Source organism: Salminus brasiliensis, chromosome 2, assembly GCF_030463535.1.
Source record: "Salminus brasiliensis chromosome 2, fSalBra1.hap2, whole genome shotgun sequence".
Classification (NCBI taxonomy): domain Eukaryota; kingdom Metazoa; phylum Chordata; class Actinopteri; order Characiformes; family Bryconidae; genus Salminus; species Salminus brasiliensis.
This window is the reverse complement of record NC_132879.1, coordinates 27,271,894-27,297,772: the sequence shown is the minus strand read 5'-3', so window position 1 is coordinate 27,297,772 and position 25,879 is coordinate 27,271,894. Positions and strand designations below refer to the sequence as shown.

Genomic DNA, 25,879 nt, shown 5'->3' with positions numbered 1-25,879 from the left:
TGGATAAGGGTAAAAACTGACTAGACACTTCACTGTCCATGCTGTCCCTGAAAGCAGTGTAGTGATGAGGGTCTCTGTAACCAAATCACATAGGCAACAATATGTCCTGATGTTTCCAACGTATCGACAGGGCTGGAAAAGGCTGTATTACTACAGTTTGATTCAGACATGATTGGGTGCCTTGTTCCTCAAAATCTTGTTTCAGCTTTTTTACGTTTCAGACACAGCCACAAAAGCATCAAAAGCTATTAGAGTACTAACAGTGCCCATTTCTTGACAATCTTGCTGAAAGTGAGTGAACTTGTGATGTGATATATGCAAAGTACAAATTCATCCTGTATTTCTTGAGTAAATGTAACCATGTAAATTTAGCTAGTTATCTATGTGTAGAATAAGACATAATTTTTAATGCTGCAACCCCTGCACAATTGTGAGCTAGTGGGCTAGTACTGGTATCTGTCACTCTCACTCTGAAATGGCACAACTGCCACCCTCCCAGAGGACATACTGGCCACTAGTTGTTTGTTCACACCTTGTACTTAGAAGCCTGTGAGACAGCTTAGCAACTTGCTACCCTCCTTTTCCTCTCAACTGTGGGATGGATATAGTGACTCATGAGCCCCAATGTAAGCAAATAATAGTCCTTTCCTCATCTGTTTTTGTTAATACATGTTGTTTGATAGATCTGCTCTAATTTTCTTCTTCTTCGTTTAATGGCCTGCCACTTTGCAAATGCCCAGGGTTGTATGTGGTGGAGTGCTGAATTCATTCACCCTACTCTGAAGTGTTTTATTGGTGCTATAAATGCTAATGGGGCTGCAGGGCTGGTGAAATATCGAAGCCCAGTGTGGAGGACACCTATCACCAAGAGGATGGCATCATGCCAGGAAAATAAATCTGTGAACCAGGGAACCATAGTGCTGGGAGCTAGACACTGTACATAAACTTGATACTCTTCATCAGTTATCTTATTGGACAGTGACTTTTGTTTTATTTGATACTAAGTTGGGGTTTGATATATTTAGTTAGTCTTCAGGTAACTTAACATCACTAGTCACTACAGTTACAGTTTTGTTTTGGTATTACAGAGTCACTGCTGGTACAATTCTGTGTTGGTGTTACACAGTCACTACTGTTACAGTCCAGTGTTGGTGTTAGAGTCCCTGCTGTTACAGTCCTGTGTTGCTGTTACACAGTCACTGCTGTTACAGTCCAGTGTGGGTGTTACACAGAGTCACTGCTGTTACAGTCCTGTGTTGCTGTTACACAGTCACTGCTGTTACAGTCCTGTGTTGGTGTTACACAGAGTCACTGCTGTTACAGTTCTGTGTTGGTGTTACAGAGTCACTACTGTTACAGTCCTGTGTGGGTGTTACACAGAGTTACTACTGTTACAGTCCTGTGTTGGTGTTACACAGTCACTGCTGTTACAGTTCTGTGTTGGTGTTACAGAGTCACTACTGTTACAGTCCTGTGTGGGTGTTACACAGAGTTACTACTGTTACAGTCCTGTGTTGGTGTTACACAGAGTCACTGCTGTTACAGTTCTGTGTTGGTGTTACACAGTCACTATTGTTACAGTTCTGTGTTGGTGTTACAGAGTCACTACTGTTACAGTCCTGTGTGGGTGTTACACAGAGTCACTACTGTTACAGTTCTGTGTTGGTGTTACACAGTCACTATTGTTACAGTATAAGATAAGATAACGATATTTAGATTTAATAATTTATTAATTTATTGTAAATGTTGCCCAAGATGTTCCCATTCCAAATGTCATCATTTTCAGAGAAATATTCCACATTAAAATATTGCACATTTATCATTTATTCAGTGCTTCATAGTGGATTTTGGATGAACCTTGTTTTTAAACACTCTTAACATTATAACTGGTATGAGCTCAAAGGAAGATGAATGTAATGATTTTTTTGGAAGACCACTTTGTCCTGAAAACGGGAGGTTTCCTGGCGCATATGGACCGAACACATGAAGGGATTCCTTGCAAAGCTCAAGTCTGTTTGCTTGGATTGGGCTGTGTGCAGGCTTCACATCAGGTCATGGAATTCCAACTCCTGGTGCCACAGGGGGGCTTTGTGTACCAACATGTTTGGCTGGTGGGGACGTCACATACAAGGGCTTTTCATCGAATGTGTGCAAATGTTTCTCCCTGGACATCTGCAGGATGCTTACAGCTTATGTGATAAGACTTTGCATAATTGTCATGAATGACAGTTACGCAGTTACAGTTATAATTTTCATATGAAAAGCAACATTTTGTACAGTGACTCGGAAATGTTACATTCACCTAAAAATCCCTAAATCCATTAAACGGTACATATCCCCAAATGCTTGTGACAAATTACATTGTGGCATGATAGGTAAGCATGATAAGCAGACCAGGCCTTTAACACACTTTCCCTTGGCAGGGCTGTTACTGTCCTCAACGTGACATCACATAGCTAGTGTAATATGGCCCAGATGGCGGAATGTGGTCTATCACTCTGCAGTCGCTGTTTTAAGTTACTTCAGGCATGAACAGAGCCCATTTCCCCTCGTGTTTATCTGGCCGCTCCATCACCGACCCCTCTTCAAGGCTCTACGCGCCTCCCACCCCACAGAGTAGTGTGTGTGTGTGTGTGTGTAAGTGTGTGCCCCTCTGTCTGTGTGTGTGTGTGTTATTCCGGTACGTGCAATGCGCGAGCACGTCACCGTCCGCTTATTATTATGGTAGGGGGGAAAGCGTAGGTCTACCTCAGCATCGCAGTCGGGAACACAGGACGAGGCCGACTGGACCTCCGTGACACTAGCTAGCCTCTTCAGGAACGCCGTTGACAAGAGGCCACCAACGGTCAACGGCAGCTGCCTCGTGCTTCACCCTCTCACGGATTTGAAAACGACGTTTTAAACCGACGCTGCGCGAGAGCCAGAGGGCGAGAGAGCGAGCGAGTGAGAGAGAGACATACACAGTGCGGGAGAGAGAGAGAGAGAGAGAGTAGTGGGCGCGCGAAGGATTCGGACCCAACCGCCAGTTCAACGAAGGTAAGACGACATGGAGGCGCTACAGTCGGCGTCGTGTTCCGCGAAAAGCTGAAAGGGGAGGAAAAAAAGGAGGAACAGAAATACGAGCTGCGGCGGTTTGGTCACTGGAAGTGGGAAGTTTGTCTCTGAGGTGGTCTGTTTTCTGTCAGCTCGAAAAGGCGCCTCGTTTCTTTCTCCCCTCGCCGAGACGGGAAGCCGCTAACGGTCGAGTTCTGACTGGAAGCTTGGCTGTTTTCTTGTCGTTACCAGAGGAAGGACGTGGACGTGCCGAACCAGGTTTGTGTAGCCTTTTCCCTTTTGTTTTCGGTGAAACCGAGCCGGACTGGAGGCGCCTGGTTCTGGTGACAGCACTGCGGTGGTTTGAGGGAAAACGCAGTCTGACTCTGAACGGCATTTCTGCGAGTCTAGCGTTGGCTACGACGACTGAGAGGCTGCTGGTGTTTTGTCTCGGTATTGCTGCCTCTGAGTGGGGGGATGAACAGTGCTGCCCGGGTATTGCAGACGAGGTCCAAGCATCAGTATGACAGTCACACTCAACAAGCTCCACTGCCCCTGTCTCTGGGCCGTGTGACGCATACTAGGCTCGCTTTGCTCAGAAATGACGCTCAGATACGAGCATTTCACACGCAGACGGTTTAAGCGAAACAGCACCGTGCTGTAACTGCCATCGCCTGACCTCACTGTATGTCTCTGCACGGAGACACACTGAGCTGCTGAGCTGCTTTCACTGAGCTGTGACGTGGGTTGCTGTGTGAAAGATGCAGAGAGGGGCAGGAACTGCACGTCCTCGTAATACAAAACCAGTACATGCCTATTAAAGCCAATGTGGACTATTCAGTGCCATATTACAAGAGAGAAAGAGAGAGAGAGAGAGATGGGATGGGATATGAGCAGCGTGGTAACATGACAGACTTAAAAACGGTGGTAGCTGCCTTATTATAAGCAGCACAAGTACCACACAGGGCATTTGTACATGTGTAGAAGAAGCCAAGCTGACTGTATCACCAGCAGATCCGTAAAACGACTGTTTGTAACATTTCTTCATAGAGCAACATAAAAAAAGGCTGCCATGTCTTTTTTGCAGCAGAACGTCAGTGTCCCTCCAAGCACAGCAACACCTCCTCACCTCAGTTGACTTTGGAGACAGACTAGTCATGCGCATTGTTTCATGAAGGACCCTGAGCCGTCCACACTCAATATTAATGCGCTCTCTGTGTGCATGGTCACGCAGCTGTGTTATAATTGTGGATGAACACACACACAGACAGACACACACACACACCCTGGCTACCTCTGCAGAAAGATCACCAGGGATAAGGTCAGCTTCAGTATCCACTGCTGCAGGATATGAAATGAATTCAGGAAATCGAGTGATTGAAAATACAGTCTGAATTTCAGTCTCTGTTAATCCTCATGACCGCCTGAATTTGAAGTATAGCCGACCTCAACCCTGACACTTCCATGACAAAATGCGTCTCAGGGGAAAGATCTGTTTTGGTGATTCTCTGAAACCCACCCCCTGATCTTTCTCCTTGCTATGTCCCCTCTCTCTTACACTCTCTCCATGCACAAAAGAAGTTTCTTGCGACTGTACTGGTACTGATACTGTACTGAATTCTGCAAGATAAAATGTAAGGCAGTCACTAAAAGCTGCTTCACTAAAAGCTGTTGTATTCATTACAGTGGTGTAAGCTTAGCAGCAAAGCATAGATAGAGGTAGAGCTGGCACAATATCGCCTTTTCTTTTCTATTACTAATATCAATATCTTGAGTTTTGACATATACCAGTATGATATCTGATATTTAATACAATAAATACTATTAATCTTAAAAATGAGCTGTTTTTAATTGAAGCACTTTGCTTTAAGGTGCCGTACGTAATACTGGAGATTGACTGTTGATATTTGAACCCAACAGCCAAACAAACACACCCCTTCTTTCAGTGCTCCTTCAGAAGCTCCCTCCCTAAATTTATGCAAGCGCATTGCCAAGGTAACAGTAGTGGGCTGGCGGACTGAAAGACAGCAAACACACCATCCAAAACACACCGGCAAGCGGCCTCATCCACCATCACTATCGCAATGTGAGTCCACTGGACTCATTCAACATTGCTACTGCGGTGGTAGCACGCTACTGCAGTATCAGCATGCCGGCTACCGGAGAGAACAATGTCATGGCAATTAACTGGCTTTAGCTAGGTTAGCATTAACTAGGTTGTGGTTTAGCAAATAATTACTACAAGTGCTGCTGCTAAGCAAACCAGTTGTGATTATGTCTCACAAACATTCCCAAACGGGACAAAACATTATGAACAGTACAAACACTGGACGTATGCCCAGCACACAAACCGACAAGAGAACTAGCAAACCATGAGGAAACAGTTGCTTTTTTTTTTAGAATTTTTTAAAGAATTTTTTTAGAAGCATATTGAATTAAAATTTAGCACCTTTAAGATGTTGACTCTGAAAGTTATGAATCTTTGTGATTTTAAGTAAAACAAAGACTAAAATACTGTTTTTCACCCTTATCAATTGATATCATTCTATCGTCTATAGAGAAGGACTAAGGAGACAGAATTTGGCACCTTTGTTAAGTATTGATGCTTTCCTCTGAACTGATGTTGGCTGGTCTCTCACTGATATTGTGCTGACATCAGTATCAGTTATCGTTATTATACATCGTATTATATATATTATATATCGTTATTATTTTCTTGTGATATTTGACTCAACGCATGCAGATAAAGGTGTTATGCAGAGGTTTGAATTTAGGTCAGTGTTACCTTGACCTCCTTCGCTAGCATTGTCGCGGCACAGAAATCCATGCAGGTTCACGTTCAAACCTCTCAGTTCTACATGATTGATGGAGTTGTTTGTTGAGTTGACAGTTAAAGTACAGCAGGGCAGCATCAGCAGGATAAATGCTCTCTTGATAAAAAAGATTGTGAGCTGTTTGGTGGAAGAATACTCCAAATTAGCAACGTGTCTTTCGGGGTTGCTGATTTAACCAATAATTTCTCAAAAACAGGGTGGTTCTTTCTGAGAAGTAAGGAGTAAATCCTTTCCCACTGTCTTCATCAGCTGAGCTGAGCTGTTCACTCTTTAACACAGCTGTTTTGAATGAGAGTCTATTGCTGAAAAGCTGTCAGTGGAGTGCATTACTGTCCATCTAACAGCTATTTTCGCTTAATTTACACATTGGAAAGTGATTGTAAACCGCACAAGTGTCTGCTTTTGGATCAATGATCCACTTTTCTCTGTAATTAAAGCTTCACACAAAGAGAAAATAGGTATGTATTATAAAGCAATTTGCTTTTCTAGGATTTCTGTGGACATTAGAGATGTACTGCACCAATGTACAGTAATGTCTCTGAGGATGCTGGTTTGCTCCCACATAGAAGTTTGAGTCACTGTGCTGTTGATTGTGGTTCTGGTTTAAAAACCTGTGATTTGTCCTCTCTGAGACCACTATTTACATTTCAAATACCTGAATAATAATATGAGTTTAAATATTTCCCTGTTAATCCCTAAAATAAAGAAAGTTTCTAGTGCTGTATAAAAATACTTTCAGAATCTCCCCCTCTGTGGATTTTTTTTTATTATTATTTCTGATCATTCATTTTTTTTATTATGAGGTTTCCAGATTAGATGTTTCAGATTCTGTGTGGTAAATGTCTTCTTTTTTTTTGCAAAATTAGTTCCACAAATTTCAACCCTACAGTGTTTTAAACATGCATGGTGTATGTGAGCATGATTCTATTGCACTTTAGTCATTATTAAACACACTATAAAATAGTCACTTTTAAAAGTAACCTTAAAAATGTAAACATGTCACTTTACAAATTATGCACATGCTGAAAATGAAGTAACTTAACTGACGAGATATCTTACTTAATAATGTCTCTGTGTTTTCAATGGTAAAATTAATATTGGATCACTAGATCGGCTGATACTCAACATTATTTAGATTGGATTGAGGTAAAAAAAACTGGATCAGAATATCCCTAAATGATTCATTTACTAAATCTGTGTTTAGCCACCAGATCAGATGTAACCTATAATTACAGTATTGCATCAAACTTATATGAGTAATGATTAAGACCGAATTTGCTGTTAAAACAATGAATCATTGACACACAGGTGTGTGTGTCTGACTGTCTGAATATGGGTCTGTATGTCTGCTGATCTTTTTTCTGTTCTCCTTCTCACCCTCAGTGTGACAGATTTGAATGCTTGTTTTTTTCTCTCTTTCTCTCTCTCTCTCTCTCTTCCTCTCTCTCTCTACTCTTTGTCTCCTCCACTCTCTCCCTCCTCCATACTTTCATTAATTTTTCTAATAAACATGTTGAGAATACTCCACATATGTGAAAATGTGCTGAAAAGCCATAGTCATTGTGACTGGATTTTGATGCATTCAGCCATTAAGAGCTGTCGGTTTAATTTTTGCGTCAGTGCTGGCACCATTTATTTCTTTGGCAAGCCATAGTTGTTTTGTGTCTGCTGATGATGCAGTGCTTTGCAGTGGTTTGGTAAAGATGTTGGTATGATTTGCATTAGGATAAGCCTAATTCATTTAGTTGGAATATCATAAGATAGGTTTATTTTGTTCAGGTGTTGCAGTTTGATTCTGATTAGTTTTGTATAGACTTTTAAGTCTATCTTATTACACACACGTACACATGTTCTCACACATACACACACACACAAACCCTGGACAGAGAGGGTGATTACAGCGACAGTGGGACAGACAGGGTGGAGTTGCTGTCTCTTTTGCTCCACTACTGCAGTGCTGTTCGACCTGCCCTGCCCCTTCTGCTCTCCTCCCTTCAACACACTCAGGACTGGTCATAGCTGTGGCCTGTCGACCAGACAAGCCCTGCCATTCTGCGCTGTCACTGAAGTCTAAAACATGCGATTATGTTTGTTGTACTAAACACAATTTTGGTTGTCTGTTCAGTTCAGCTGCAGTGTGACTGTGCTAGCACAGACGTGTTTCTGGCATGGTTGCAGTGTTTAGACTTGCTGTTTAACTGACTGATCACGCTAGATTCCCTGAAGTAGGTGTGTTATGGGGGTGGGGGTGGTCTGGGGATGCAAAAACGGGATGTGTGTGGATGTGGATATTGCTATCTAAAAAATTGGGTGGTGACGTGGGAAACAAAGGACAATCCTCACAGGACATAATGTGTTGTGTGTTAAATCTGTAGTACTAAGAAAATATAGTTTACAATATGGCATGTATGACAGGCCATCACAATCCTGAATTTTAGCTGTTGTTTGTCATAGACCACAGAAGTCATGCGTCATTCTGTGGTCGGTGTTATGGTCATTATGGCACTTCGGGTCTAAGAGTGATTTGCAATGGCAAAAATGATTTTTTCAGAAAAGAGTTTTTTTTCGCAGGGTAATGTAGGTTACAATGCAGTTTTATGTTCTTTACCTAATACTGAAACACGATAGAGCCAAATATGCGAATATGTGTGGACGTTAAGAAACTCCTGTTTCACCTCAGGGTGTGGTCCAGACTAACAAATATGGATTTTTGTTTGCTACGTTTATACCATAGTTTCAACTGCAAGTCTTTCAATTGACCTGTAATAGAGAGAATAGCATCTCTATAATTACCACTTCGGACTCTCCGGTTGCTACTGCACTATGTAACTTTAGTGAGCTGCATGAGACCTCTCGCAAGAATTGTGTAACGCTGCGTAACCCGAGTCATATGTATCAGATCATGTACTTTTACCCAACCAAGTCAGTTCACATGCTTTTTTCACTTTCAGTGCTGGTTCTGTACCTCTCCGCTTGTCAAATGCATGTATTCTATGACGGGATGCTTAAAGCTTGGTTTGTATTTACCACAGGGCTGTAAAAATTAATTTGATTTCCCACCCAGGAGCAAAAAAATACTATTTTTCACATCACGCTGCTTATTACAATTTTATAATGATTGAGATAGGCCTTTAGTTGTACTGCACAATTAGTCAACCTTTGACATATGCAATATAGAACAGTGATCTCAGTAAAAGAGGTTTCCTTTGGTCTAGTGTTCACCAGACTTTATGATTTTATCAATAGTCTGTGTTTCGCTCTGACCAAGTCATCATGCTGATCGAAGTCAGAGCACCTCCATCATCTTTCAGGTACAGAGACCTCAATATAACAAGATTACATTATTACTCTGTTTTTCAGAGTTCTGTTGTTTGGTTGTCGCATAGTGCTCATTCAGAAGTTCATTTATGTCAATGTTTCACCATTTGTCTTTTTGACATATCAATTTTCTCTTTGACATATCAATCACCTTTTTTTCCTGGGGTTTCCCTTTTTGTGTTAAATGCAGCTTGTGACTTACTGTTCTTTCTGCTGCAGGATTATAGCTCTGAATAGAAGGAGGGTATTGACCTTGAATAGTGTGTGTGTGTGTACTGCTTGTGTGTTAGTCAGCTGTAACAGTGGGCCTCTAAGCTGTTTCAAAAGTGTACCTTTCCAGCAAAGTTGATTCAGACACTAGTTGCTAAATTTCTCTGTAGCTTGATGTGTCTTGTTTTACCTCACCTTGTTCTTTTTAAAGGTCCTCCCGAAGATGACGGCACAATTGAAATGCAAATGAAGAGAGATAGAGAGTCTTACTTTCTATAGATCAGAAGCAGATGCATCAAAGCCTGTATGCCTCCTATTTCAGTCTCTCTCTCTCTTTCTCTCTCTCTCTGATCTGTTCAAATATACCAGTCATACCTGCAGCTGAACAGAGCAGTGGAAATGTGTGACATAGCTGTTATAATCTTTTAACACATGCTTCATTATGTTGTGTACACCACCCATCTCTCTCTCTCTCTCTCTCTCTCTCTCTCTCTCTCTCTTTCTCTCTCTCTTGCTCTTTCTCCCCATCCCCCTATCATTCATATGTACACATGCACTACCTCTGCACTGAGACCAAGCATATCATTAAGAGGTGCTGCAATGAATTGTTGCACCGCTTGTGTATAATGGGGAAGGAGCTCTTTTGAAGATCTGTCTCTCTTCTTTACTGGCCTGCAGATGTGTTGGGACATGGAACACCTGTTTTCCTATAGCGTAGTGGCCTTGGAAAAGAGCAGGAGTGCTTCACCATGGTTTGGGGATCATGCTTGATGGTCAAGTAAACATGCAACATGCATTGCAGTTATATTACTGTTATTGCAGCAAAGTGATAACGCCTTTTGGTCCATGAGGACTATACTGAAAAGCTCTGTACTGTACACTATAATGAACAACTGCAGGAGCTGCTTGCAGAAAAAGAACTTCTGCTTGTAGTCTTGTTTTGATTTTTTTTTTTATATAATTCATTAAAATAGTCAAATGACTACATTCTTTAAGTCTGTAGAAGTTTTTTTTTCTTCTGCTCATTTCTACTGTGTGGTAAAATAAAAAAAGGTAAAAAAAATGTCCGCTTTACATACTTTATTTAAAAAGGAATGAAGTGATGGCAGTCATCCCAGCTCTTGCCTGTGCAAATAAACTCACCACTGTTGTGATGAGTTTGAATAGGTGAAGAGATAGAGAGGAATATTTGACTGTAATCTGAAGTGCAAAGAAGGGAAGGAGAAAGTGCCATTGTGCTGGAGTGCAGCAGATGATTTGGTTATTCAGAGATATGAGACACAGAGGTGGTATTATTTCATACAGTCTCTGAAAGCATAGCCAAGGTCATGGACCTCTGGAGTGTCAAATATTTTGCCCTGCTTTGTTTGTGTGTGAATGTGTGCATGCTGTCATATTCAGCCAGTCATAGCACCGGGCTGGTAGATTTAACGCTGCACGGCTGCATCAGGCTGACAGTTGATTGGAGCCTTGGAGAAAAGCTTGTGGACAAGCGTGATGATGTAAGTGGATTTCAGATGATGGTGACACATGGATAGCTTTAGTGTTTATGGTCTGTGTGCTTGCATGTGTGTATGGCCCTGGTATCTGTATTAGATTGGAAACTGAGTGCCCTTCTTATATGAAATAGAGAGCCATGGTGATGTCGCTGAGATAATAAGATGAGTTTTAAGTGTGTGTCACATAGTCTGATTCTGATATAATTACCTCATCACTGTTGTGGATTTTGTTGTGATTTCTGAAGTGAACAAAAGGTATTGAGCTTACTTGAGCTGACAAAGAATTGGGGCCTTTGTACTGTTCTCTGTCAAACCAAAGCTGTACAACCCAGAAGTAAATATGCATGTACAATTGTATTTTCTTTCATGTGTTTGATATTTCTTAAGAACGGAGGAACTACATCCCTAGGGAAGACCTGGCTAAAATAACAAAGAAGGACTTATCTAACAAAATAAACTAAAAAAAAAATCACCCAGCCCTCCCACAGTATTGCAAACAGGAAGAAAATGGAATAACAATCTGCATCCATGCTGAAATTGCTCAGTTGCTGGAGTAAAAAGTTTGTTAGTAAATGTGTGTTATTTACAAAATGGGAAATGCAGTGGGAAAAGAAAGCTTCACAATGGAGTTTAAAGCCCCTGACACACTAAGCTTTCTGTGAGCAGGAGGATGGCAACAGTTGTTTTTGGGGAGCGCTGGTGACTGATCATAGTCTGTGCAGTGTGTCCATACCCTTGGTCTTTGACAGCGCTGTTTTGGCTAATTGAGCATTAGCAGTTGTTCATGAGAGGATTAGACTGGTGCACAAGCAGAGAAACAAAAGACAAACAAAAGAAAAACAGCACTCACAAGAGTGCACACAACATGGATAACCTCAGTTTACCAGTGCAAATAGCAATACGGTTGAAAGAAATACATTTGCACCCATTGCTGACAGAGATGAAAACACACACACACAGCTTGTCAAGTCCCTGTAGAGAACTATTGCTGATAAAACAGACTCTTTGGAGCGGATAAACATTAACCTATTGGCATCATGCCTAATGCCAGGTGTGGGCAAGATGGGTATAAAGCCATCCAGCATTGAGCTGTGGAGCAGTGGAACTGTGTTCTCTGGAATGATGGTGCTCTATCCAATTCTTGTGGGATGTGTTGGGGATTTGGGATGAGATATGGGGCTGTCAGGATATTGAATGATCCCTTACTAACACTCTTGTCACTGGGTGCAATCAAATCCTCACAGCAATGCTCCAAAATCTAGTAGAAAGCCTTTGTTGGACAGTAGAGACAGTTACCCCAACAAAAGCAGGATAAACTCTTTTTAATACCCTTGAATAAGTACAGGTGTCCCAGTACTTTTGTCCATATAGTTTACTTTTGAACATTGTCCAACTGCATGTTTTATTTCACTGTTTAATAAACAAGCCTTATCTTTATAAAGACTTTTTGCCCACCCAGCACCAAGCTAACTTACTTTCACTTTCTACTTTCCAGCTTTAGCATCTGAAAACATCTGAAACATTCTAATAATAGAGTATATTCTTTAGGCTGCATGTTGCGGTTTAACAGAGAATTTTTTTCTTTAGTGCAGGCACATTAAGTGTGTGTCTGACAGCTGTGACAGCTATGGTCTGTATGGTGTTTGTGCAGACTTGCACAGGAGATGGGAGACAACGGTGCACTGATGAAAGTTTATCTGCACACACTTAGGGCCCCTGTGTGCCTGGGCCCTAACTTACAAGCACTGTGAATGTGTCTTAGAGTGTCAGTGTTACTAATGTAGGGTAGGGTGCCTTTGTGCCTGCTTACACCTGGCATTAACATGTGCTGCATAAAAAGCCAGGTGTAAACACCCTCAAGATGCATTGTTATCGGGTAACGATCAGATCACTTAAACCACCTTTGTTGTCCGCATTTATCTCTATATCTCCCTTGTGCTGTGTGGGTTTGTAGATGACAACAGTACAGAGTTTGTTCCAAAGGGGTTTGAACAGCCCATCACATTTTCTGATAGAACTGTTACAGGAATGTGAGAACTATTAATTATTCCTCAACATTGTAGAACCACCACGGTTCTTTGACCCTGTCTCACAGAGCTAGACAGGATCAGAAACCGTTGTTTACAGGAAGTAAGAAGGGAACGATGTATGTGTTGATGTGTAAACAGAATCCGGTCAGAGCATATCCAGACACTATCCAGATAGTTAGGAGTACATAAAAAGAGAAATGAAGACACAAAAAAACCAAAGTACAATGAAGTCTAAATGTGAAACTGTGTGTGCTGTTTGATCATCATTATTTATTTAAACTTTATGTTGAAGGGGACTGTTAAAAGGATTTTTGTAACAGCTTGCAGAACCACTGCAGAACACTGCAGTGTATTGGATTTTGATGCTTTGTGTTGCCATTTGCTTTCCTCTGCCACTGAAATAAAGAACTGAGTAAATCAGATCACACATGGACATTCGTGTCAATATGATAATAATTTATGACCATGACTGCAGTCTCCGCCCATTTTGTTGGAACATTTTGCCCTGAGGCAAGTCTCTGTGGAACACAGCCGCTTGCCCTAATGGCACAAATGTGTGTGCCTGTATGTGTGTGTGTTAACCCTAATGGCTGTGTCCTTAAGGGCTAAATGGAGTGTGTGTAATCGGGGACACTGATCGCCTCCAAGGCGTTATGCTTCCACCCCTCCTCCTCTCCTCCTGTCTCTTCATTTCTCGATCATTCATCCATAGCATTCTCTTGCTCTTATTCTGTCTCATGCCGCTGCCTCTCAGTCAACGCTTATAGCTTTATAATAAAAACGCGTTCCAGCAGTTTACTTCATATTGTATGAAGGCTGATGTTATGAGTCTGTGGGTGTTGTGAGTTGGTTTTGACAATTTTAGAGGTGTTGGAGTCATCAGAAGGCTGCTGACCATTCCCTGTTTCATTGTTGTTTAGTGTTCTTGACAAGTAATAGTTTTGGGAAAGGACATCTTCAGAAATTGTAAGGCAGGAAGGGCCACAATCATCAGCTTTTTTCATGAGTAGTTGATAGAATATAATCCCTGTGGATTAAAATGCCTCCATGGCAGAATATAATCTTAAAAGATTGGACGGAAGCGGCAAGGCATGTTTGTGTGCGCTTGCTGATCACAGCAAGACTTAACTGAGTGACACTGAGGGCAGTGGAGGGCACTGCAAAGTGGGGAAAATGAAATGGCTTTGCCTTAAGCCTAAATCTCACAGTGTGCTCACAGACGCTGTACATGCTTGTCATCTTTTAAGACCAAATGTAGAATAAGAAAGGAAATAGCAGCATGTAATAGAATTGGAAAGTCACTACTGAATGCAACTCTTTCATGCTTGCTTGCTTAAAATATGTGTTGTGTTTTTTTTTTTTTCAAATTAAATATATGATGTGTGTCTAAAAAACCTTTGTGTGTTTTTTTTGTACTGGCCAATGCATTATGCTACACACACAAACACGTTCTCTCTTCCCTTCCAGCTCACAGAGTTTAGGGACTTTTAAACATAGCTCACATTATGCGTTTACTTTGTGGCTACGCCAAACCATCTCCTTCTCCAAACAGTGTAAGAGATCATCCTCTGCTGCGCGAGAGAAAGAGAGAAGAGGAATATAGGGCTACAACTAAGGTCTGCAATCTGTTGTTACTCAATCTTGAACAATGTGCTCATTCAACACAGCAAGCACATTCTTCCTGCATATGCTCCCCAGCAGTGCTTCACCACCACAATGGGGGTGATATTTGACTGTCATATGTGTTTGACTCTGAGGATCAGGATTTGCACACAGATGCGTTGAGTGTGCCAAATCTATCTTGTTCATATTCAAGTGATCCTTCTGTCTGTCATTCCAGCACTAGATCTGTATTATGAAATTAGGCCACAGTTGATCTAACCTGCTCACAGCACTCGTCCTTTCTTTGTTTTTGGAATTGGAAGGAAAGATTGGTAGAATAACATTTGTTTGTCTCTCTGGCAGTTTCTGCCTGATGATGTTTATACTCTGTAATAACAGGTTTAGCCTCTGCGAATGGCACACAAGCATCAGTACATGGAAGAGCACCACCGCAGTATTCTGAGTTGTTTTGTCTCATCTGTTCACAAAGCAGGGGGTTTACATGGTTGCGGTTCCCAGATCAGGGTCTGCTTTAAAGATCTGAATGACTGGAGATGAGCAGAGGTGCCGGAAACCTGATCCTGAATTAACACCCCTGCTCTGAGAGTCTTTGGGCACCCAGGCCTCAGCCTTGACTCCAGGGAGGATGAGGCAGCAGAATGGCTCATGTGGGACTGTGATGGATGGTTTGCTTTAAACTCAGCGCTCTGGTTTCATATTCTTGGATATACGACCCCTCAGCTTTGTCTCAGAATAGGCCGCTTAATGAGATGGGATACCATAACACAAGTATCACATTATGAAGTCTATACCACAGTATACAGTATGGTTGAAAAATATATTATAATGGTTGTAAAAGGAGTTAGAATAGCACCATTGTGTGAAACACAGAATCAGACTATGTAGCAAAATTTTAGGAGTAGTTTCTTAACTATGATAGATGATATTCTGTTGTACTGTATTATAAATGTATCATTATGTGCTGGCTCATACAGTCTTGTTCTTTTGTTCTTATGATAGAAGATGCTGACCATGTGTGGAAAGGGTCTAATAGCTACAGCAGCCTGTTGCCAGAGGGCTTTGAGGGGGATTATTGTGAAATCAAATGAGCACTCTCCAAAGGCGTCAGTATATATTGTTATTTCTAAGCATTAGCAGAAATGAGAGTAGCAGCGATGATTGTACTGAATGACTGTTGTACTTGAGTCACTTTTCCCACTCTGTAAGGGCCACTGTTCATGTTCTTGGAAGGATCCTGTGTAGGTAGGGTGTGAGGCTTACTTAGTCAATTACAGATTTAGCTATTAGTTTTGAAGTCTAAGTCATGAGTTGTTGCTCAAAGGATCATCACAGGCCAAACTATTAAGGCCTTTGTTTTTTTTTCATGTTGTCCCTAAAGATTTTAGGTTTATTTAAATATGTTGTAAATGTAGAGCTATTATAAGTTTTCTGACTATGCTTAAAAGAGACAAATAAAAAAAAAGTTGTTGTGCTGTTCAGTTTGGCTTGGCTTCCTGCATCTCAAGCCATTTATTTAGAATTATACCACCTGGTTGCGGATTTGTGTATTCGAGACAGAGAGAGATTGTGAGAGAGATGTGAACTCAAGGTGAAGTAAGTGTTAACTAAATTTTGAATAAACTTCAAGTAAAGTCTAGTCTGGAGTTGTGTAGCTGAGAAGAGAATTTATGGAAAATGGTGAGGGAGCTCCTTATCCTTTAAAGAAAGAGACACTGTTTGCTGTGGTACTTGAATCTGGTGGTACATTGAGCCTGTAAACATGTTACAGGCATTTTATTAAAGGACACAGGAAACTTTTAACTTTTAACTTGAAAATGGATAAAATATGTCACCTTTGAAACATTTAAAACCAACAGTTACTAGTCAGAGCCTAGTTGACTCGACATGACTTGAAGCAGTAAGTGCATACATTAGCACACCCACCAACCACAATAGTGGCACACAGTGGAGGTGGTGTATTTGCTCAAGTTCAAGACATTTTTCTTCAGGTGATGTCATGCTGCGTACAGGACTGTAGAATGTTGGAATGTTTGGAAATCTGGTTGGGTTGCATTCTTCTTACTTCCACCATATACAAGTTTCATCCTCATGCAGAGTCTTAGACATTAGACATGTGACATTGCTTACACTTAAGTATTTTGCTAGCCACAGTTCTTTGAGGAGGAATAATTTATCGTTTGGGAAGTACAGGACAATAAAATTGCTGTTGCATTTAAAGCACTTCCGTAGTGACATGGCCTTGGGAGCGTCTTCCAGCATTTGGAGTTGGACTTTTACTGTTAAACGCTGGCCTAATCTATGCTGACCACGGGGAAACTCTTAACGTCCAAGGTGAGCAGTCACTTCTACTTGCATTGTTACTGGAGTCATCCTAAGAGTGCAAATGATTAAAGGCAGCTGTGCTGTGGCGTTGAGACAAGAGGAGAGGTTTTATCGTTGACTTTACATAGACTGTACCTTCTTCCTTTTTCCTTTTAGTCTCAACCTCACAAGAGCAGCTTTGATCCGGACAAAAAAGCTGCATAGGCTTGCCTGAGTGCTCACATGTCACTTTGGATTTTAGTGTAGGCTTTAAGTGGAATAGACTGCCTTTAGGCTTGATGGTACCATGAACATAATAAACATACACTTAACGCATCTGGACATTTTATCTGTTGGCTGTCCACTTGCATTTTTAGGAATTTCAGCTTGATTATGCCTTTAAAAAGGCATGACTTTAAGACATGTTCTTGATGTACAGTTCATCTATTTTATCTCACATTGTGCCCCTATTTCTAGGTTCTGTTTCTAGGTTAAATTGATCTGCTCTGAAGTTTTCTGTGCAGAGTTGTGTAAAGAGTAATTCACATTGGAAAACAGTATGTGTCACTTTTCTCAGTTCCTGCTCCTTGTTGTAACCACTTCTCACACCTAAATGTCAGGTGAATACTTATGTGTGAACTGTATGAATAAGCAGCCGTGGCCCCTGACCACTTCTGTATTGCAGACGAAACCCAGTGCTGCCATGATATTTACAAATGTGGTTTAGGTGACCAAGTAATCCAAAATGAATGACAGTATTGGTAGAACTGAATTCCAACAAGGATGTCTCTTGTTTTGGGAAGTCAGACTTCTATCTTATCGACTGTATGAAAAGAGTTCTGCGTGAGTTTCCCATGACTCCCTTCATGACATCCTCACCATCTCCAGCATTCTTTTCTCCTTTAGGCCAGAAGCCCTCCAAACCCCAAATGGACCCGCACTATTTATTAAGAGCCCATTTTCCCCCAGTCATAACTTCGCGTTTCGCAGTGCTTAGTTCTGCTCTGCTGGTTCTAGCATTTGTTTCTAAACCGTGTGAGCTCAGACCTGTTATTAGAGCTAGATTTTCTCTGCTTTGATCTCCTCAAATGACTTGGTCTTCAGAAACCTTTTACAAGCTTTATGTATGTGGAGCTGTTAGACTAGATATGTGTTGTTATAGCAAACTCCTCCGCACCAGACTATAAAGCTTTTTTCCCCCCACCTGTACATGTGCTGCTTGTCTGTTTTTAATAGCCATTAATGTAACGAATCTTACTGACTGATCCGTAGACTAGGGGTCTTTGCTTATTGCTGAAAAATCTTGATGCTATGTCTGTGAACTGACGTTTCAGTGAAGCAGTCTGTTGTTATACCTTGATCGTGTCAGGGTGGGAATATTCCCTTCACAATGTGTCAGTCCTTTACAGGGGAACACACACACACATTCTCATCTAGGGGCAATTTAGCATAGACAGTCCACCAACCGGGTGGAAGGAATCAAGAGTACTCTGAGGAAAGCCATATGGACATGGAGAGAACACACCAAACCCCCTTACAGACAGTGACCGAAGTGACAATCAAACCCACAGCTGCAGTCCCCTGGAGCTGTGCAGCCCACACTACCTGCTGTGCCACCATGCAAACTGTTCATTAGTTAAACTTTGATGAACATGGAGATGCCTCTGCTGTCAGAATCAGAAAACGTCATGCTTTCAAGTGGCTGATTTGGATCCAGAAACTTGCCATCTGTAACTAGTTGTATGATAGACTGTGTGTGAAACTGTGATAATTGTACAAGACACATTTGCAGGGTGTAGAAATGAACTGGTGTTTGAATATACAGGTTAGATTATGTGGTGTTTAAACTCCACTCTCAGTTGAGGATTATGGTATTCTTACTCCTGCTATACTGGTGTTACTGTTGGCAGCCAAAGAACTGAAAATATGTAACATAGCCTTTTCACTCTCTGTCTTCTCCACTGTCTCAGAGATTGGCTTTGCAATATGAAATTGCTGTTAATGTATCACATTCCTAATGGGATATTACTACAGAATAAGTTCAGTGTAATGAAATGTACATTGAAAAAAATTATATATAAAAATATGTCAGCAATTGAAATGATAATCTGATTCACCATGTCACATATTTCAGATCTCTGATGTGGAGACAGCTTTTAAAATAAATACTGTAATTTGTTTAAATTTAATTGTAGATTAGCACTCTTAATATGAAATGACTGACACTCTGAAGGCCTGTTTGCACCTGACATTAACATGCATTTTGTATCTAGATAGAAAGTGGATCTACTATGACCTGATTCTCTTTACACTTGACATTAAAATTCATCCCCAGCGTGACCACACGAGACACACAAACGCGTACATTGTGTCCGTTTTGCTTCTCATCGGTTTATCAGCAAAATTGTCCTGCTCCGGGAGACTGTAAACAATTCAGAGGAATGTGGGGGTTCTAAAACGCTGTGGAACAATAGATGGCTCTTGCATTCCCGTAACAGCTCTATCAGAAAATGTGATGGACTATATAAACCACAGAGAGATAGAGAAACCATGATCCACTGTAATTATGACTCGTATTAGCATTTTTCCAGACAGACATATTTTCGCTTGTCTGACTGATTCCAGTCACAGAAAACACATTCTGTTTACACTTGGCTTTTCTTTTGGACAAGTGAAATCCGAACGTGATCTGATCACTAACAACACATGTTAATGTCAGGTGTAAACAGGCCCTGAGATACTGTAACTGTTGACATTATCAGAATACATGTAGATAATTTGAAGATTGATTGATTCAAGATTACATTAACATCAGCATAAGATTCTGCTAATGAAATGGTGTATTAAATGACTTCCGGTTTCAGGATCTTACAATTCGTTTGACTGCTGACATCATTCTTGAAGATCTTGAAGGCTGTAAGCTAGTCTCTCTCTGATGACAGTCACAATCTGCCAAGGTGCTATTTAGTTCTAGCCGCAGTCAAGCTCATCCGTGGATTGAAAATGGTTTTCCCTGTGACTGACTGTCTGACCGTCTGGTTTTCCTGTAAGTGCTGATTGATGATCTCACAACGTCCTGCACTTATTGATCCACTGGTTCCTTGTGGTGGGGAGCTGCCAGATAGCCTCCATTAATTTTTATGTTACATGATACTAAAAATCTTGATACTTTGAGCTCCTCTCCCACTCTTGATCTTCTTTCTCTGAAAATGTTGGGTAAATGAAAACATGTTCTGTAGGATTGTCTGATTGTTTCTCGGCTGGAATATATGGAGAGAGTGTTCCATTCATGTTCTTCCCGCATGTTTTTTTCTGTCCGAATTGTCTTTGTCTTTCTGGCTCTTTGTCCCTTGTTGCATTTGCTGTGCTGGCCCCATCTGCCTCTCTCTCTCTCTCTCTCTCTCTCTCTCTCTCTCTCTTTCTCTCTGCTCCTATAGACCTCTCTTCTGCTCTCTCTTTCTCTGTAGCTGTGATCACATTTCAGGAAACAACAGCCCCCAATCCCCCCCCCCTTTTCTCCACCCCCTCTCTCTGTCCCAGCTGCCAGACCACATACACAAACCTCCGTTTGCCTCTTGCTGCATCTGCATCCAGTGTTTAAAGGGCTATATTTTTAAGGGACAGGATGAGGGGCAGAAGAAGAGAGGGAGTTGTTCAGAAAACCTTAGAAGCTTGTGCATGACCGTTCCCTATAATGATTTTCTGTGCTCTTCTTGTGGACTTAGAAGGAGAGTACTGGACATTTTTCAGCATGGCATGACACAGGAATAAGCATCTCTCAGTGTCAGTGAACTGCTGTGTGATGGTGGGATCTTTGGACAGACCGTCTTTTGGCTTCCTTCGTTTGGATCCCAAAACCCAAGATGTCACGCTTCCTCTGGCGACGAGACTAGACCCTGGATCATACTGACTGCTGACAGCCAAACAAGAGCTCTGTGGTATTTGCGCATTTGCGTCTTTCTCGAGTTCTGGAATGTCTAGCTGCTCCGGGTGCAGTTTCTCAAAGCTGATGAAAGCTGGAGCTGAGAGCTTTCAGTACATTGGAGCAGAGGAAGCCAGTGGCCCCATCCAGTCAAGCTACAGCCACTCTCTGTTAGTCTTCAGCTGATAAGTTGGAGTTTCATAGCCTTTTCTTCAGAACAGAATACCTTCTTCACCAAAGCTCCCTTCACGGATAATTGTTTTTTTTCTCTTCCAATTCTGGAGCATTTTAGACTGGTTGCAGTTCTTATCCATGCCTGTAGTTACCCTCCAGGTCAAGGGGTAAGTCGGTGTACTTTGAACTTTGCCTAATAGCTGATTAATAGCCAGATAACAAGATGGCTTGGTCTTGAAAGTTTAGTGTGATTCTGTTTTTGAAAAGAAAGAGTGACAGACATTTCTGTTCCAGTTGGGATCAACGTGAGGCTATCCAGGCTGTTCTGACATCCTAATAAGGCTAAAACTTTCATTTGAAAAAAAGCCTGCTAGTTCCAAACAAATTGTAGGGATACATTTTTCTGTGTCAAGAAAAGCAGCTGCTGGAGATGGCAACTCAGAGGGAAGACCCTCTGACACACAGCTCACAGAGCGAGCCAGTGGAATGCTGGGACTGAGTGTTTATTGCTGTTGGAGGGGCGAGAACACAATTCAGAGACCATCTGTTGAAATTACAGAAAGGAGAGATTCAGTAGATCACACTGTGATTTGCCATGTTATTATTAATGTATTATGTATGTGTTATAAACAGTGGGTGTATGTTTACAGAGTTGCATTACTGATGTGTTTTAAGCCATGGTGAATGTATGTGATTAGGTGTGATGTACATGAAGTGTACTCATTTCGCTTTTGTGTTTATCTTGTTAGAGACATACATTTATTCTAAACACCAAAGCTTTCTGAAGCCACCATACCAAAGATTACCATTGATGAGGACAGTGGCAAATTATGCATGAGGAGAATGTTAAGTCATCATGTTTTCAGTGGACCTTAACATAATCCCACATATGTCTGTTGTATCATCCTCACCCTTTCAGCTGGACTTGACCAACTGGCTTGATCTTACACAAGTGTAATCTTTCTAGATACAATGCAGTCATGTGCACTTTTACACCACTTCCTTTTGGTCAGCAACAACAAAGAAAGCCTTTTTGTTGTAGAAGCTGTAATAAATAAATAATCCTTTAATGCTAAGGGCAAAAAGGCACTCTTCTACTCTTCATCTATAAAGAGCTGCTGTTGCATTCCATTTGATGTATAAAACCTGATCTCTCTGTTAAACATGATTCTAATCAAGCAGGGATGGTGAAGGCTATTACGCACTTCCTCTGGGTCATGTAAGGTGCAAAATCTGATGCAACATCACTAATGCAACATCATAGAAATGCTCAGTGTACACTGCATTCAGCAGTGCTTATTTTATATTGTGATTTTATATATTGACAGAAACCCCAAATTCTTCATCCTGAACCATTCTGCTTTGCCCAATATGACAAATATGCATACCATCTACTCTGGTGACAGTAGGGGTGGGGGTTTATAAGCATATAATGGATATCGTCAGTGCTTAATGAACACTGACCAAACGGGTTTTGAAGAGTGTGCCACCGTTTTGAGAGGTCATTACCAGAATTGCAAACATGACATTAACATGATGGTAACATTCATTAAGTAAGCATGCGTGTGATTCTTGATCAGTTAAACTCATAGTTTCTTTGTTTCTGCTGCTGAGCATTACTGTTCCTCATTCCTCATGAGATGAAACATAACCTAGAATACCTCATGATGAGTCAGCCCATTTAATAAGCAAGTAACTAAAATGTGGAATGAGACCTTGACCTTTCTATTAGGTCTAAAGTGCAAAATTAGAAAATCAATAACAAGATGAACCAGAGTATCTTTCATCCACTTATCAGTGTACCATTACTTGTTAACACGCAGCTCTATAGTGAATAAGGTGAATTTTCTCACCTTGATGAATCATTAGCATAAAGCACAGTGACACACTGACATGAGTCTCACCATTGCTTGAAAATGTCTGTGGGACAGTGATTACAACTGTTATATGCTGGCTTAAGACCGACTGTGGAAATGGAGCTTTTACCCCTTGATGATTTTAATGGCCTTTTAGCTTTGAGGTGAAACTATTTTTTTCCAATGAACAAAGCCTGTGTCCTTCTGGAGCCTGTTTATGTTCTGTCATCAGTGGCTTTGATACTTGTTTCAACAGAAGACTTCAAGAATTTGTAGTGCTGTTACATGCTCTTGATTGTGTGACCTCATTTGTAACCAAACAAACCAACAAAAACACCCGCCTCCACCCATCCTGACCAGCTGTCCTGTGTTTGTTGGCTGAGGTACTTTTAAAACGTGATCTGAGACTCAGTTTATGAGCCTTAATGTGTGGTCACTGTCACTGTTCACAGGCTTGGTGGTAGTGCTTATCTTCTGTAGGGTTGGACTAGTGTGTTAATGCATGTGTGCTTTATTGAAGTTCCAGTGCTGTGTTAACTAAAGACAAGCTGATTGTTTGTTCCAAGTGGCTCTGTGGAGTAAAATATAAAACATAAAATTGTGACTTCAAATACTGACAATTCCGGTAACACGGTTTAACCGATTACTCAAGTGCACTTGTGCACATCACTAGTGAGCTGGAGGACTATGTGTCCTTAAAGGATTCTTGATAACGCTGGCTTCCAGATACCACCTCTGGTCTGATAAACCATGCTAACACACCCAGAAAACTTACAATTGAAGGCTGACTGATGATTGCCTTTCATCAACTGACTACCAGTGCCAATTCATTCTCATTCTGCCAAAATAGCTCTGACAAGGGCCAACTAGAGTCAACTACTACTAATATGCTTTTTCATGTGAAGGTTTTTTCAGCAATTCTTTGAAACTTTTTAGGATTTTTTAAAATAAATTCCATGTACACTGTTCCTACATGCTGCATGCTATACCTCGTCATTTCCTGTCAGTCATCATTATTGGTTCAAAGGGCAGAGGTCTGCAATGTCTTAGAAAAGCCTTCAAAGGAGTTTAGAAAATTATCCGACCCCTCACTTTTTGTGTATGGCACAGTATGTATTAATAAGTCTGTTTTAACGTATTTCGCTTTTTGAAAGCGGAAGGACTCTTTCCCACTAACTTCCCAATATTAGTCCTTCCTGCTCGGTTCCTGCTAACTGTTAGAGTGCTGACTACCCCGTTCTGTCACTCTCCAGCATGGCGTTAGTAGCAGTATAGGAGATTAATAGTTGCAAACCATCTATTGTATTTCTTGGAAAAGTGAGCTCAGCCCTTTTTCTTGCTTGTTTACAATGGGAATGCATGACTGGTTGAAAGATGGACAGGGTGACTCCTTAGTGTCCACTTTCTGGGAATATAATCAGATTTTCCTCATCCTGTCTGAATGAAGCACAAGTCTGATTAGTTCTGAACTGTGGGATGCCCCTCTGGAATATTGCAGCTTGTAAGCAGTCTTGTGACAAGAATGCTCGTCAGGAAGCAAGAAACATGAAGGGAATTGGTCTGTCAGAGTAAGCGAAAAACAGACACACTTACAAAGTGACTTATAGATATAAACAGCGTGACAGAGTGACAAAAAGCCTCTAGGCTAGTTGTAATGCCACTGTCTACCTAATATCCTCATTCTTTTTTGCTTCTGTCATCCATGGCTATTTAATGTTCCTGTGCAATCTTGTTTTATCTATCATTTTTTATTACATTTCAAATGAGCCAGTTGACATGACACTGCCACTGATAGTTTTGGCAGAGCTTGGGTTATGAAGAGACTATTTTGGTATGTTTATGAAGAGCTACTATTTTGATCCTCTCTTAGTCTTCAGTTAGGCCATGCAGATAACATAAGGAGCACTGACACAAGCCATTCCTCTCCTGTGATATAGAATTTGGGGCACAGGAAGGGACCTGTGCTCCAGCAGGCACAAAGACAATTGAGCAGGGTGGATTTGTTTGTCTGTGTCTGTCTGGTTTCTTTCTGTCTGGTTTCTATACCTTGGAGAGCTGGACCTAAGCCAGTTAACAGGAGAGGCACTTAAACAGGATAATGTAAATAGAAGCATAGAAAATACGTCTGAGGTAAAAAGTTGAGAAGAACAGTTTTGTCTAGTACCTTCAGTTTTCATAGAAAATGCAGTTCTGGCCAATAGACCATTCAGTTCTGTCATGTCCTAGCATGGTTTACATTTGTATTTATGGCTTTTAGCTGACACTTCCGTATTCATATGTTTTTTCAAAATATATATACTATAATATAGATAAAGAAAGTGATATGATAACCGTCTCAGAAAATATCACAGTTTTACTCTATCTTAATACAGTATTTCCCAAGTCTTCCTCTTGTTTTTCTTTTTCTTCTTTTTATTATTTGTATACAGAATCCTTTATATAATGAATGTAATGAAAACAGTTTTTTGGATGATAAACTATTACTATATTTAAAATATTTTTATTATTGCAGGCTCCTTTAAACTATTGTATTTCTAGAAGGATTATTTTCATTATAATTTAATCTGCTGATTATTTTCTCCATTAATCAATTCATTGTTTGGTTTTAAGAACTCTGAAATTTGCAAGAAATTTTTTTTATTTATTTTTTTTGCATTTTTTAACTAGCAATTTTCATACCATGGTACACCTAAAACCAGTATACCGCTGCAACCCTACTCACAATGTATTGAATCGTATTGCCAGGTTCTTGTCTCCAGGTATTCCTAGTGTGAGGTCAGTTTTGTATCAGTTTTGTGCAGATAGTGACAGTCTGCAAAGTCAAAGTTGGAGCAACAGTCTCAGCTGCAGTTTTATCAATGTTTAATTTACGTAGAGTAGAGAGCCAGCCTCAGAGTCATGGTTTGCGTGTCCTGCATGAGAAATAGGTACTGTCGTATCTGTGTCTGTGGCACTCTGCCTGACTTCTGCTGCAGCCTCTAAAAGGAGTGGAATGTTGGCTCTGCTGTATGTATGCACACAAACTGATATTAAGATGGGTTTCACTGTAATTTGTTACAGTGTTGTTTGCTTGTTGTAA

General features: G+C 40.9%; 1 protein-coding gene across 9 annotated transcripts in view; it reads left to right on the top strand.

The window, feature by feature from the left end:
- Positions 1-2,676: 2,676 nt before the first annotated feature.
- The window catches only part of myo9ab (myosin IXAb), an 86,193-nt gene continuing 62,990 nt past the window's right edge, over positions 2,677-25,879 (top strand). For 5 of the 9 annotated variants that reach the window (XM_072672219.1, XM_072672216.1, XM_072672218.1 and 2 more), the window contains exon 1: positions 2,677-3,312. The gene's annotated coding sequence lies outside the window, so the exon portion shown is untranslated. The remainder of the gene's footprint in view (positions 3,313-25,879) is intronic. The other 4 variants (XM_072672221.1, XM_072672220.1, XM_072672223.1 and 1 more) reach the window with 2 other exon arrangements.